Here is a 12,282-nt window from a genome sequence, read left to right as displayed (position 1 = left end):
GAAAATAATTAAATCTTTCATCTGATAACATGAAAATAATTGGGGTAGCCAAGTAAATTCACACACTTTTACCTCAACAATAGGCCCCAATTTTTTTTAGGGGAGGTCAGTGCTATTTCAAAAATTATAGGAGAGGTAAGTGCTAGTGTCAGAAACCTCAGGAGAGGTTTCTGTAATTATCCCTTTATCTTGATTGTTTGGCCATTCCAAGTAGTCAACTTTCCCCGCTTTAATGGTCCGGGTAAATATGATCAATGATGAGTGTTGAGGAATAGTTGGATCATTTACCCAAACTAATTACAATTGTGCAAAACATACTTATTACTCCCTTTGTCACAATAAGTTTGACACTCTTCGGAAACTGTGTTTTTTTATCAACAGTCACCTAATTTTGCTTGATTTCCTTTTGTATCCCTATTTGTAGCCAGTTTAACTTTACGATGAAAGAATGAACGCAATTGTGGGCCCTTAATTGCTTTGGTAATCTATTAATAACCATTTGAAGTATACGTAGCTTTACGCTCTAGAGTTATCATAGTTTCGTGCAAAGTAGCTCCGCTATTTTAGCAATCTTGGAAAAGATGAGATGTATTATTTGGGACCCACAATAATTCTTGAAACCTCTCCTAACCATGTGAATAAAGGGCAATGCTTGGAACGACACTAAATTTATTTATCTATTTTTAGTAAGATGACATAATTTTGGAACGGACCAAAAAGAAAAGTACAATACTTTTAATGGGACGGAGGAAGTATCAAATAATTTAATTGTTACTTCTCTAATGCAAGCCACTTTATTCCAAACTTTTTGTGTTTTCCGTGGAGACATGGACTTTTCCTTGGCTCAATTTATTTTTCATCCTTACAATTGTTAGATTAATTTCTGTTTGCTGGAAGAGACCCCCGGTGAATTTTTGCAAATTAAACACAGATGCAAGCGTAGTACACGGTAGGGTGGCAGGTGGTGGTTTGGTGTGTGATCACAGAGGTAACTTGGTTTTTGCTTTCTATAAAGAGTTTGGGGGAAGCTGAGGTGTTGGAGGCAGAGATTCAGGCATTATTATTTGGTCTTCACTTGTGTAGTGAAAGAAATGTTTCCTATTATATGGTCGTAAATCAATTTAATTCCAATGAAGTTTTGAACATGTTGCCTACAAAGTTTAAAGTTGCATACGAGAATTTGCCTTCTTTTAGTCAATTTTGAGGATTTTCCGTATTCATTGAGTTCAAATTTCACAAAATGCAAAAAAAAAAAAAAAAAAAAAGACGCAAAAAAAAAGAAAACTTACCAGGTAAGAGCCTGCAATGATACAGTACATTAGAAGAAAAACAGTACCACCTTCTCAGCATTATAAGAGTAAACTATGCTTTAATTGCAGTCCAAAAAATGTAAGGCAGCATGCATTTTGTACCAATTATTACAAGTACAACAGCGCGCACCACACTAAATGCTGCAAAAGACATACTCTACTCTCAATGCCACAGTAAAGTTGTCACAATTTAGTTCCATCATTTTTGGTTTAGCACTACAATACTCCATAAACTTGCCAACTCCGAAGTTTAACAAGTTTAGCTATTCACTGTTAGTATTAACTCAATTGTAAGTCTACATTGTCCTTGCTAGTCCATTTCAAAGTCACGGATTGTATTTGACCTACAAAGTACCACGTAGAAGATTAGAATAGCAAAAGAAAGTGCGAAAGGGAAAACATAAGAAAGCCTAACAAGCAAAAGCAGAAAAAAGGACTGATTTTCAAAGTAAAATTGGTTATAGCAGAGTTAATGGATATTAGTAATGGTTGACCTTCAACTCTGGATTTAAGAAAAAGAAGCAATTATGCAATACATTATAACAATTCAGATCTGACAAACAATTATGGAATACTATTTATTACATCTTCAAGAAAGCACTTCAAGGAAGCATAGGATGATCCTCCTTCATTTAGAGTCAATCTGCTCTTTTCTTTGATTTCCTTTACCTTCTCTCTGATTTCATTCTCAGGATCCATCAGATGTTTAATCCCTCTTTCAATCACATTTGCAGTCAAAGTCTCACTACTCACACCCAGTAGCAGATCTTTTCTGAAATCTATTTTGATCTCCACTGCCGTTGCCAAGTCCTTCACCAATCACCATTAAGAACGCATTCGTCTGCTGCTCTGCATAAAGCGGCCAAGTTGCCACTGGCACACTGCACCAAGCGCTTTCCAATATTGAGTTCCAACCACAGTGAGAAACAAAGCCCCCCACAGCAGGATGGGATAGAACTGCCGCCTGTGGTGCCCATCCAATAACTTTTCCAACCGCTGCAGTTGGCGGCAAGAACCCTTCTGGCAAGATTTCATCCAGGATCTCATACTCACCGGGAAACTCAAATGTTTCTTTAGGTGGAGGCCTTCTCAATGACCAGAGGAACCGATATCCACTGCACTCGAGTGCATGGGCAATTTCCTTCACTTGGTCACCATCAAAACTACCTCCACTACCAAAGCAAAGGAACACAACAGAACATTCTGGCTGAAGATCGAGCCATTTCATAATCATCTCAGTTTCTTGATTTTGACTTTTGCTTCCCTTCAGATTCAATACAGGCCCTACTGTATATACTGGTGGGACGGTTTTATCATTGCTCAAGGCGTGAATCACATGGGATTCTAGCTCAAGGAAAGTGTTAACTATGATTCCCTTGGTCTCCTTGAATCTTCTGACCTGATTGAGGATTATGTCGCCAATTCCTTCCTTGTCAAAGAGTCCCGGAGGCAAAACTTTAGCTGGAACAGGATTGATGTAAGTAGGCACAGCTAAATGAACGTCCGAATTCTCATAACGTCTCAAATCTTGTTTGAGATTGTTGGGCTCTGAGAGAGCCAAACTCGGGGAGAATTTAACCATGAGCTAGAATGGGAACCACAACCATGGGCTTGACACCACATCCAACCCAAAACCTTAAGGCATTGGGTCTATGGATCATTCCCACTTATATGTTCCTCATTCTATTCATCTCTTTTCGATGTGGGATATTGATTCACACTTGATATTCCAACAGAGATCATCTCTCAGACTTTGCAAATGGAATACAAGGCCAAGCATCGCAGCACCAGATGTGTAGAATATATAGCAAGGAACTCCAAATTCATTGGCTACATCAATGAAGGAGGTGCAAAACATATCTATGACAATTCCACTGAGATCAGACGAAACAGAATTGGATATTTCAGCAAGAACCTCCTTCACACAACTTTTATGGCTGTCGATAAATTGAAACAGAAATGAATGAGAAAATGTCAATTGTGAAGAAGGCTCTTCTTTGATGAGCTCAAGGAACCTTATGCGCGAACTCAAAGACGCTGACAATGAATTTCTGTAGCTAATGATGTTTGTATCAAAGGGCAGCTTCATAATTAGAACAGTAATCGACAATTGTTCCTCACGTTCAATGAGAAACTTTGCTAGTTCGACACTTGATACTAAATGACCCATCCCTGGTGAAGGAATGAACACGAGCTCTGCTTTCTTCATTTCATTCATCTTCTCCGTTAACCTCACTCTGTGGACTAGATTGAAGATGAAGTTCCAAAAAATTTATTCGCCTTTCTAGTTTCTCCCTAGCTTGTGAGTTGTGATACAAGAATATGGATGTGTATTCTATCCAGTTTACTTCAAAAGCAGATGTGATGTTAATACAAATTGCTGTAATTATGTAGACACTAAAACAAGAAATACAGATACTAAAATCGTAGATGAAGATCAGGTTTGTAAATGTAGACAACCTAAACTACCAATGCCCGTGATGGGGTATTTTTGACGTCCGAGTCCCTCCATAATTTCAAAATTTTCCTTTATCTTCGATCCCCACCATTATTTTTAAAGGATTTACTACAATTCCTTTTGATATCATAACGTTAGAGTCATTTGAATTGCTATTTTCTGGAATTTTTGCATAAAAAAATATACTGTAACAATTCAATATATGTAAAGTAAAAAGACAAATTAAAAAAATGTGTTTATGAAAAACATAAAAATTTTTGGGGATAAATTGCAATCCAAACAAGACCTAGATTAGATTTTTCCGTTGAAAGTGTGTTTGGATTAAAGATTATTTCACTTTATTTACACACACTGATTTGCTTGCATTATCAACACATTTTCCAATCACTTTTTTATCTCACATACATCATATAAAAAAGGTGCTACAGTACTTTTTCGCAAATTTATCTCAACTAATTTACAATCCAAAATTATCTCAAATAAGAGATCATTATTGAGGATACAAATCTAAAAACAAGTTTCCATAATAGATCATAAAATTTTCCTTTTAAATGATAGAATCACGTCCAACAATTGCCGCAAACCTCTGGTGATCCAATGCATCAGTCATTGTTAGTCTGAGTTATTGGTGATTATATAAACGCAAACTATATATATATATATATATATATATATACATTATTACAATTTTTGGTTATAATAAGTGCTGTTTACCTAAATATCTGTTTGTATTTTTCTTAACTATTTCCAAATTTTAAGGGATACTTTTAGAAATCTCCTGTAAAGTTTTTGACGACTTTGAAAAATGTCATTGGCCTCTTTTATTTTCAATTAAGTTATAACAATTTCAACTATTTAAAATATAAGTTAATATCATCATTGAGGATACAATCTAAGCAACAGTTTCAGAGAAGAGACCGTAAAATTTTCCTGTTTTCAGTATAGTAGAATCACATTTAACAATTGCTGAAAACCTCCGGTGATCCAATGCATCAGTCATTTTTAATATCAGTTATAGGTGATTGTATACACACCAACTATGAATATAAACATTATAACAACCTTTGGTTATAAGAAATACTATTTACCTAAATGTCTCTTTATATTTTCTAAAGTATTGCCAAATTTTGAGGGATAACTTTAGAAATTTTCCCTGAGATTTTTGACAATATCATTTAGCACCCTTGAATTTTGAGAGATGTCATTGACCTCCTTTTTTTTCAACATTTTCAACATATTTCAAGACATATGAGTAAAAATATATTAATTCAAGGCAAAAAACAAAGACAAAAAAATGCATGAAGGCATAAGTTTGATGCGATAAAATATACCAACAATGACTATCAGCAGTATGTTTTTTTGAGGCCCAAAAAAATTAAAAATTTATTTGAAATGTGTTTAAGGTTCGGTGCCCTAAGGGCACTAGATGAGGAATGAGCCCGGTACTATTTTTTAAAAGAAGGTAAAATTCTCGTGTGAAAGTGTTGCAATTCAAGAGGTGGGCACTAATTTAAAAACTTTAATATGGATCCAATTTCATTTTTTATGTGCTTATCGTGTGCCAATAGAGCATCAAATAACTTTCTTAAATGTATAGGCATTTTGGTTAACCGAAGGAGTTTTATAGTTGTTTAGAATCTTAAAATTCTTGTTATCCCAATCAATGGCTTGAGTATTAAAAGAAAAAAGAAAAGTTCTGAAAATTATACCAAAAAACTTATTTGAAATTTTTCTTAAGGTACAAACAGCTACTTTCTTAATCTTTATAGCTTTTCAGGTCATATTTATGAAATTTGTAATTTTTGTAGAAGTTTGAATTTTGTATCCAAATCATAACACAAAAACTATTACAGAATCACTCAACCCAGTTAAAAACTTATAATTTCACTTAACGAATTACATTGGTCAAGTTTTGAAATATTGAGGGATTAAATTTGTATGTTTTGACAATTAAAGAACCACGAGAAAAGGGCAATTTTCTGAAACAAGTTATCTTCTCTCTTAAAATAAATATTCTAATGATATATTTTAAAATGGGTTGAGAATGTTACAAAAAAGTTTAAAATAGGGGAATTCAATGATACTTTTTAAATTTTAAGGGTGTAAGTAATCTTGCTAGAAACCATAGGGATGGTTTATGAAATTATCCCAAATTTTACTCCTGATCCTTTTGCGTTGTTGGCAGCCATCGTAATGTCCATTGTAATGTCTAATTCTCTACAACTTGTGGATGTCTCAACCCAGGCCAAGTCTACATCTTATCCAAATTCCAAAGAATACCCACTCCACGTCTGCATCATATCCATAGAAATGCGGGGTTCCAAGATTTTTGGTATATTGGGGCACAATAATATAAGGAAAGGGAACATATTGACTCGAGATGGAGAGTGGTAGGAAAAGTTATCGATGTAAGTATTTCTAAATGATGTAAGAGTACTTTAACAAGTTGTAATTCATCAGTAAATAACTTGTACATCTTTATAATAGAAATGTCAGGGGGAAACACCTCGAGAGAGTCTACTAAAGAACCCAATATGTAAGTCAGGAACCCAACTCTGATCCAAAAGCTTAAGCTATTAGGTCTTAATTCCTTACTTACATATTAACCGCTCTTCTCCATCTCTCAGATCAATGTGGGATACAATCCTTTAATCATAAACCTAACAAATCTCCCCCTTCATGAGTAACCCCCACATTAAATCCAAATTTACAAGCCCTTTTTTTGAACCCACTTTAATACTTAATGCAAGTCCACCTTTATCACCAAGGTCACATCTTCTCTCAAACAACCCACTCTTTTTCAACATCTAAACTTCATTCTGGACCCCTGCCAATCCTTAGCTTCTTGGTCTAACATCAACCGGACCCCCTGCCAAACTCATGGCACACCTAGTCCAACACCAACCAAACTCCTTGGCATTTTGGTCCACCATTAAGAAGAAAATTTTCACCTGGTCGAACTCCGAGAAGAATCCACTTGCCCATGAGTAACCCAGTCTCACAACCTGAAACTCTGATAGCAATTTGTTAGGGGAAAACACCTCGAGAGAGTCCACCAAACATCCCAATATTTAAGTAAGGAATCCAACTCTGACCCAAAAACTTAAGTTATTAGATCTTGGACCCTTACTTACATTAACCGCTCTTTCTCCATTTCTCGGATCAATGTAGGACACAATCATTTACTCATGAACCTATCAGAATTTCAGGTTGCGAGATTGGGCAATGAGCAAAATTCGTGGTCGGATCCTAATTAACTATTGAGATCAAGAGGATTGGTAACTGTTACTAATTGAACAATTTAATGAGTGGTATCTTTGTTTCAATGACTTAACAGAAAACATTGATGGTAAAGGATGAGAAGTCGAAAAGCATGGAGATACTTGACAATGAATCTAGACAAGTAATTCAAGGGTCAAGGAAAAGGTGGAATCCAATGTTGATTTTGGACGTGAATCGGTGGAGACTTTCTCACACCTCCAACGATCGATACTTCATCCCGATGAATTTTAGATTTTGATTATATTTTTTGACTGGTGTGGCACGTGTCCCAAAAAAATAAAGAGATCTAATTTTCATGCGCCAGAAGACTCTGATAATTACGAGTTTTTTGTTTTAGGTGGAGTCTTGGAAACCATACATGACGTGACAGTCCTGAGGATGGGAAGAAGTATGGTGATTTTACCACTTGGTTGCCTCAATGATCAGGGTTAGAGCTCATAGAAGGGGATCCCAGATTGCAAGTGGTGGTAAGAAGAAATCCTGCAAAGGGAGATGCTGAATTGAAACACTTTTTCACGAGTCAGCTAGAGGTTGGACTCGGGGTAACTACACATGTTCATTTGCCGATTGAATCAATTTGGTATCAGGACTGTATTGATTCAGGTGTGTAGTTCGGTACCATATTATTTGGTAGTTGAAGGCAAATGATTGCTAAAAGAAATTTTTGCCAAGGTGGAGATTTGTTAGGAAATTGGCTTAATTTCTTTTAGATAAAATTCTTGTTTTGTGTGGAAATAATTAGTTTCCTAGTTGATTTTAGTTACTTGAAGTAGTAGTCAAAGAATATTCTATTTAGTTTAAAATTAGAAGTTATTTCCTATTCTATGCAACTCTAGGAATTAGAATTGGTTTTCTATTATTATTTGGGTTTTGACCAAATAATGTTCTCTATAAATGGGTGGGTTGGTATACTAAAAAGAGACACACAAAGGCATACAGGAGGCAACATGTAGCCTTATACATGGGGTGGTGAGAGAGGGTTCTTGGGAGATGAGAGATGCTATACAAGGGTTGGGTTTGGTTTCAAGTTGTATTCTTGTATAGGGTTTTCCTCTCATAATAAAGAACGGGTTTCTCTCCGTGGACATAGACTCAATGGTGGAGCCGTACCACGTTAAATGTTGTGTGTTGTCCATTTCTCATGCTTGTGGCTTGTTCCTCATTAAATTGTTGTGCACTTGATGTCTTAATAGTTGTGTGTTCCGTGTTTGGATCCTAACAAGAAATTTTTAAAATATAACAAAGAAATTACATTTTACTACTATTCATATCAGTCCGCACGTGATAGTTATATTAGACTTACGTGGCATTTTCTGATTCTTACAACTCAAATTTTTTTGCCTTGTTAACAAATTTGGATTGATGAATTATTAGGGTTCACAATCGTCCCTACACTCTGTCCAACCTAAGATATCCTGCTTGAAGTCATGGTACCTGATTCACGATCATATCAATATAGTCACATCACTGTCCAGTAATTAAGTCATTCAATTATTTCAACTTTGAGGAGGATTGGCTTAGCTCAACCTTCTACAATTTGATGGACAAACAGACATTAATTTACGCTTTGCCCCTCTAAATTGGGTCTTAGAAACAATTTGCCTTCCAAATATTTTGAGTATATACAATTGAGCTCCTACAATGACCAATCAAAGAATACATATAATGTTTTATCCAAAAATTCAATGATAATGACATTAACGGCCAAGTATAATAGCTGTATGGTCAAAGAATCAGAAATATTCTAGGAATCTTTAAAATATGCAACGCTCCAGTCTTTGTTTCTAAATTATCAAGTTAGGGTGGATCCAACAATATTCATTGATCAGAAAAAGTTGAGAGAAAACATTTGAGTGTTCTCATTTCTCACACAAGAAAACCAAACCTAAAGCTATGTTTTTCTTTATTTATTTTTTTTCAATGTTTGTGTTTGGATAGGAGATTGTTTGAAATGTTATTTAGAATAATTATTGTAGCATTTTTTAAATGATCTAATGTATGTGAAATAAAAGATAGTTTAAAAAATAAAAAAAAATTGAATTTTATGATGCAAACAAATAATTTGTTTGTAAATAATGCCTATTCAAATGCACTTGTTTTGATACTCAAAACAACCTTTATAATGAGAAAAAATGTCCATGCATGTAAAAAATTGATGTATAGATTTAAGGGTTTCATGTATTGTGTTCTGAATACATTCCAAGTCTTCGGTTGTTAGGGAGAAACATCTTAGAGAGAGGCTATCAAAGAACCTAAAATGTAAGTCAGGAATTCAATTGTGAGCTAAAAGTTTAACCTTTTAGATTTTGGACCCTTACTTATATATCAAATACTCTTTCTCTATCTCTCAACTAATGTGGGATACAATTCCTTACACATAATCTAACAATATTTCCTTTCATAAGTAATCTCTCACATTGAATTCAAATTTACAAACTCTTCTCTGAGCTCACTTTAATACTTAACACAAAATCATCTTAACACATAAGGTCACCTCATTTTCCACTCATGGACCAACTCTTTTCAACATCTAAACTGGATTTTGGACCCCTGCCAACCCTCGACTCTTTGGTCTAACGCCAACTGGACCCTCTGCCAAATCCATAGTGCACCTGATCCAACACCAGTCAAACTCCATGATACTTTGGTCCACCACCCATAAGAGAATTTTTATCAGTTCAATTCTGAGAAAAATTCACTTGTCCATGAGTAATTCAGATTCATAACCAGAAAATTTGATATCATTTGTTAGGCAAAAACACCTTTAGGAGAGATCCCTTGGGATTGAAACATGGAACAAATGACCATTGAAAAATAAAAAACACAGCAATTTAATTAGAAACAAGCCACAAACATGAATGATAAATGACACACAAGATTTAACGTGATTTGTTAAGAAATTGATTTAATTTCTTTTAGACAGATTTCTTATTTTGTGTGGAAGTAACTAGTTACCTAACTGGTTTTAGTTACTTGAAATAGTAGTTAAGAAATTTCCTATTTTGATTAAGATTAGAAGTCATTTTCTATTCTATACAAGTTTAGGAATTAGTAATGGTTTCCTATTGTTATTTGGAATTTTTGCCAAATAATGTTATCTGTAAATAGGTGGGATGACATATTATACAAGAGACACACAAGAGGTGACATATAGCCTTATATATGGGTGATGATATAGGGTTCTTGGGAGATGAAAAATGGTATACAAGGGTTGGGATTGAGTTCAAATTGTATTCTTGTATAGGATTTTCCTCTCATAATAAAGAATAGGTTTCTCTTCGTGGACGTAGGTTCAATAATGGAGGCGAATCATGTTAAATATTATATGTCGTTTATCTTTTATACTTGTGGTTTATTTATCATTAAATTGTTATGTATTTGATATCTCAATAGTTGTGTGTTTCGCACTTGGATCCTAACAAGTGGTATCAGAGTTTGATTGCGAGATTGGGTTACTCACAAGCACTTGGATCCCAACAAACTGAATGGTTGGATCAAGAGTTTGGTGGTTCAAGGTTAGATCCTGGTTAACTATTGAGATCAAATGGATTGATAGTTGTTACTAATTAAATAATTTAATGAGTGATATCTTTGTTTCAATAGTTTGGCAAAAAGCATTGATGGTGAAAAATGAAAAATTGAAAAGCATGGAGACACTTAACGGTGAATCTAGGCAGGTGATTCAAGTGTTAAGGAAAAGGTGGAGTCTAGTGTTAATTTTGGATGTGAATCGGTGGAGACTTTCTCATACCTCCAATGGTTGATATTTCTTGCCGGTGGCTTTTAGATCTCGGTTATGTTCTTTAGGTGGTGTGGCATGTGTTCTAGAAAAACAAAGAGATTTAATTTCCAGGTGCCAGAAGATTTTGACAGTTACAAGTTTTTTGTTTTGGATGGAGTTTTAAATATTACACATGGCGAGACAGTTCTGAGAATAGAAAGAAATATGGTGATTTTATACTTCATTGCCTTAATGATTAGGGATAGAACTCACAGAAGGGGATCTCGGATTACAAGTGGTGGTGAGAAGAAATCTTATAAAGGGATATGGTAAATTGAGGCACCTTCTCATGAGTCAATTGGAAGTTGGATTTGGAGTAACTACATATGTTCATTTGTGTCAGGACTATATTGATTCGGGTGTATAATTCTGTAACATATTATTTGATAGTTGAAGGCAAATGGTTGCTAAAAGAAATTTTCGTGAAGATGGAGATTTGATAGGAAATTGGTTTAATTTCTTTTAGACATGTTTCTTATTTTGTGTGAAAGTAAATAGCTTTCTAATTGGTTTTAATTACTTAAAGTAGTAGTCAAAGAATTTCTTATTTTGTTTAAAATTAGAAGTTATTTACTATTCTGTATAAGTCTAGGAATTAGCACTAGTTTTCTGTTGTTATTTGGATTTTTAGCCAAATAATATTATCTGTAAATAGGTGGGCTGACATACTACACAAGAGACACATAAGAGCACACAAGAGACGACATATAGCCTTATACATGGGTGGTGAGAAAGGGTTCTTGAGAGATGAGAGATGGTATATAAAAGTTGGGTTTGGATTCAAGTTATATTCTTGTACAGGATTTTCCTTTTATAATAAAGAGCGGATTTCTCTCTGTGGATGTAGCTTCAATGGTGGAGTCAAACTATCATAAATATTGTGTGTTGTTTATCTTTCATACTTGTGACTTATTTTTCATTAAATTATTGTGTGTTCCGCACTTGAATCCTAACATGATTTGATGTCATCATTGAATTTATGTTCACGGAGAGAAATCTATTTTTTATCATGAAAGAAAAATACTATATAAAAATACAACTTGAATTCAATACCAACCATTATATACCATCTCTTATCTTATAAATATCCTCTCTCATTCCTTGTATAAGGCTACATATCGCTACTTCTAAGATTTATTTTACCAAAAATAGAAAAAGCAAGTGAAGGTGACAATAGTACAAGATAAAACAAAGATTAAAAAAATTAGAGAAGAAAAGATTGAGAAAAAAAGAAAAGAAAAATAAGAATAAAGAAACTAAGTACTAGTGGTCAAACCACTACTTTTAGAGTAGTTGGTCACCGGGGGGGAGTTTTAAAACTCTCCTTGGATGTAGGATCAAATCCCCCCTTTGGGTCCCCACTTCCCTCTCCCCCTTCTTTTGACCCCTTTGGATCCCCCAATTCCCCCACTCCCCCTCCCCAACAAATTTTACCAGTTGGATGGTGGTTC

General features: G+C 34.6%; 1 pseudogene; it reads right to left on the bottom strand.

Moving 5' to 3' along the window:
• Positions 1-1,813: 1,813 nt before the first annotated feature.
• On the bottom strand, positions 1,814-3,682 carry LOC113687754 (anthocyanidin 3-O-glucosyltransferase 2-like; annotated as a pseudogene).
• Positions 3,683-12,282: the final 8,600 nt, after the last annotated feature.

This window comes from Coffea arabica, chromosome 5e (assembly GCF_036785885.1).
Source record: "Coffea arabica cultivar ET-39 chromosome 5e, Coffea Arabica ET-39 HiFi, whole genome shotgun sequence".
Taxonomy (NCBI): Eukaryota; Viridiplantae; Streptophyta; class Magnoliopsida; order Gentianales; family Rubiaceae; genus Coffea; species Coffea arabica.
The sequence above is the reverse complement of the archived record's forward strand: the minus strand, read 5'-3'. Positions and strand labels throughout refer to the sequence as shown.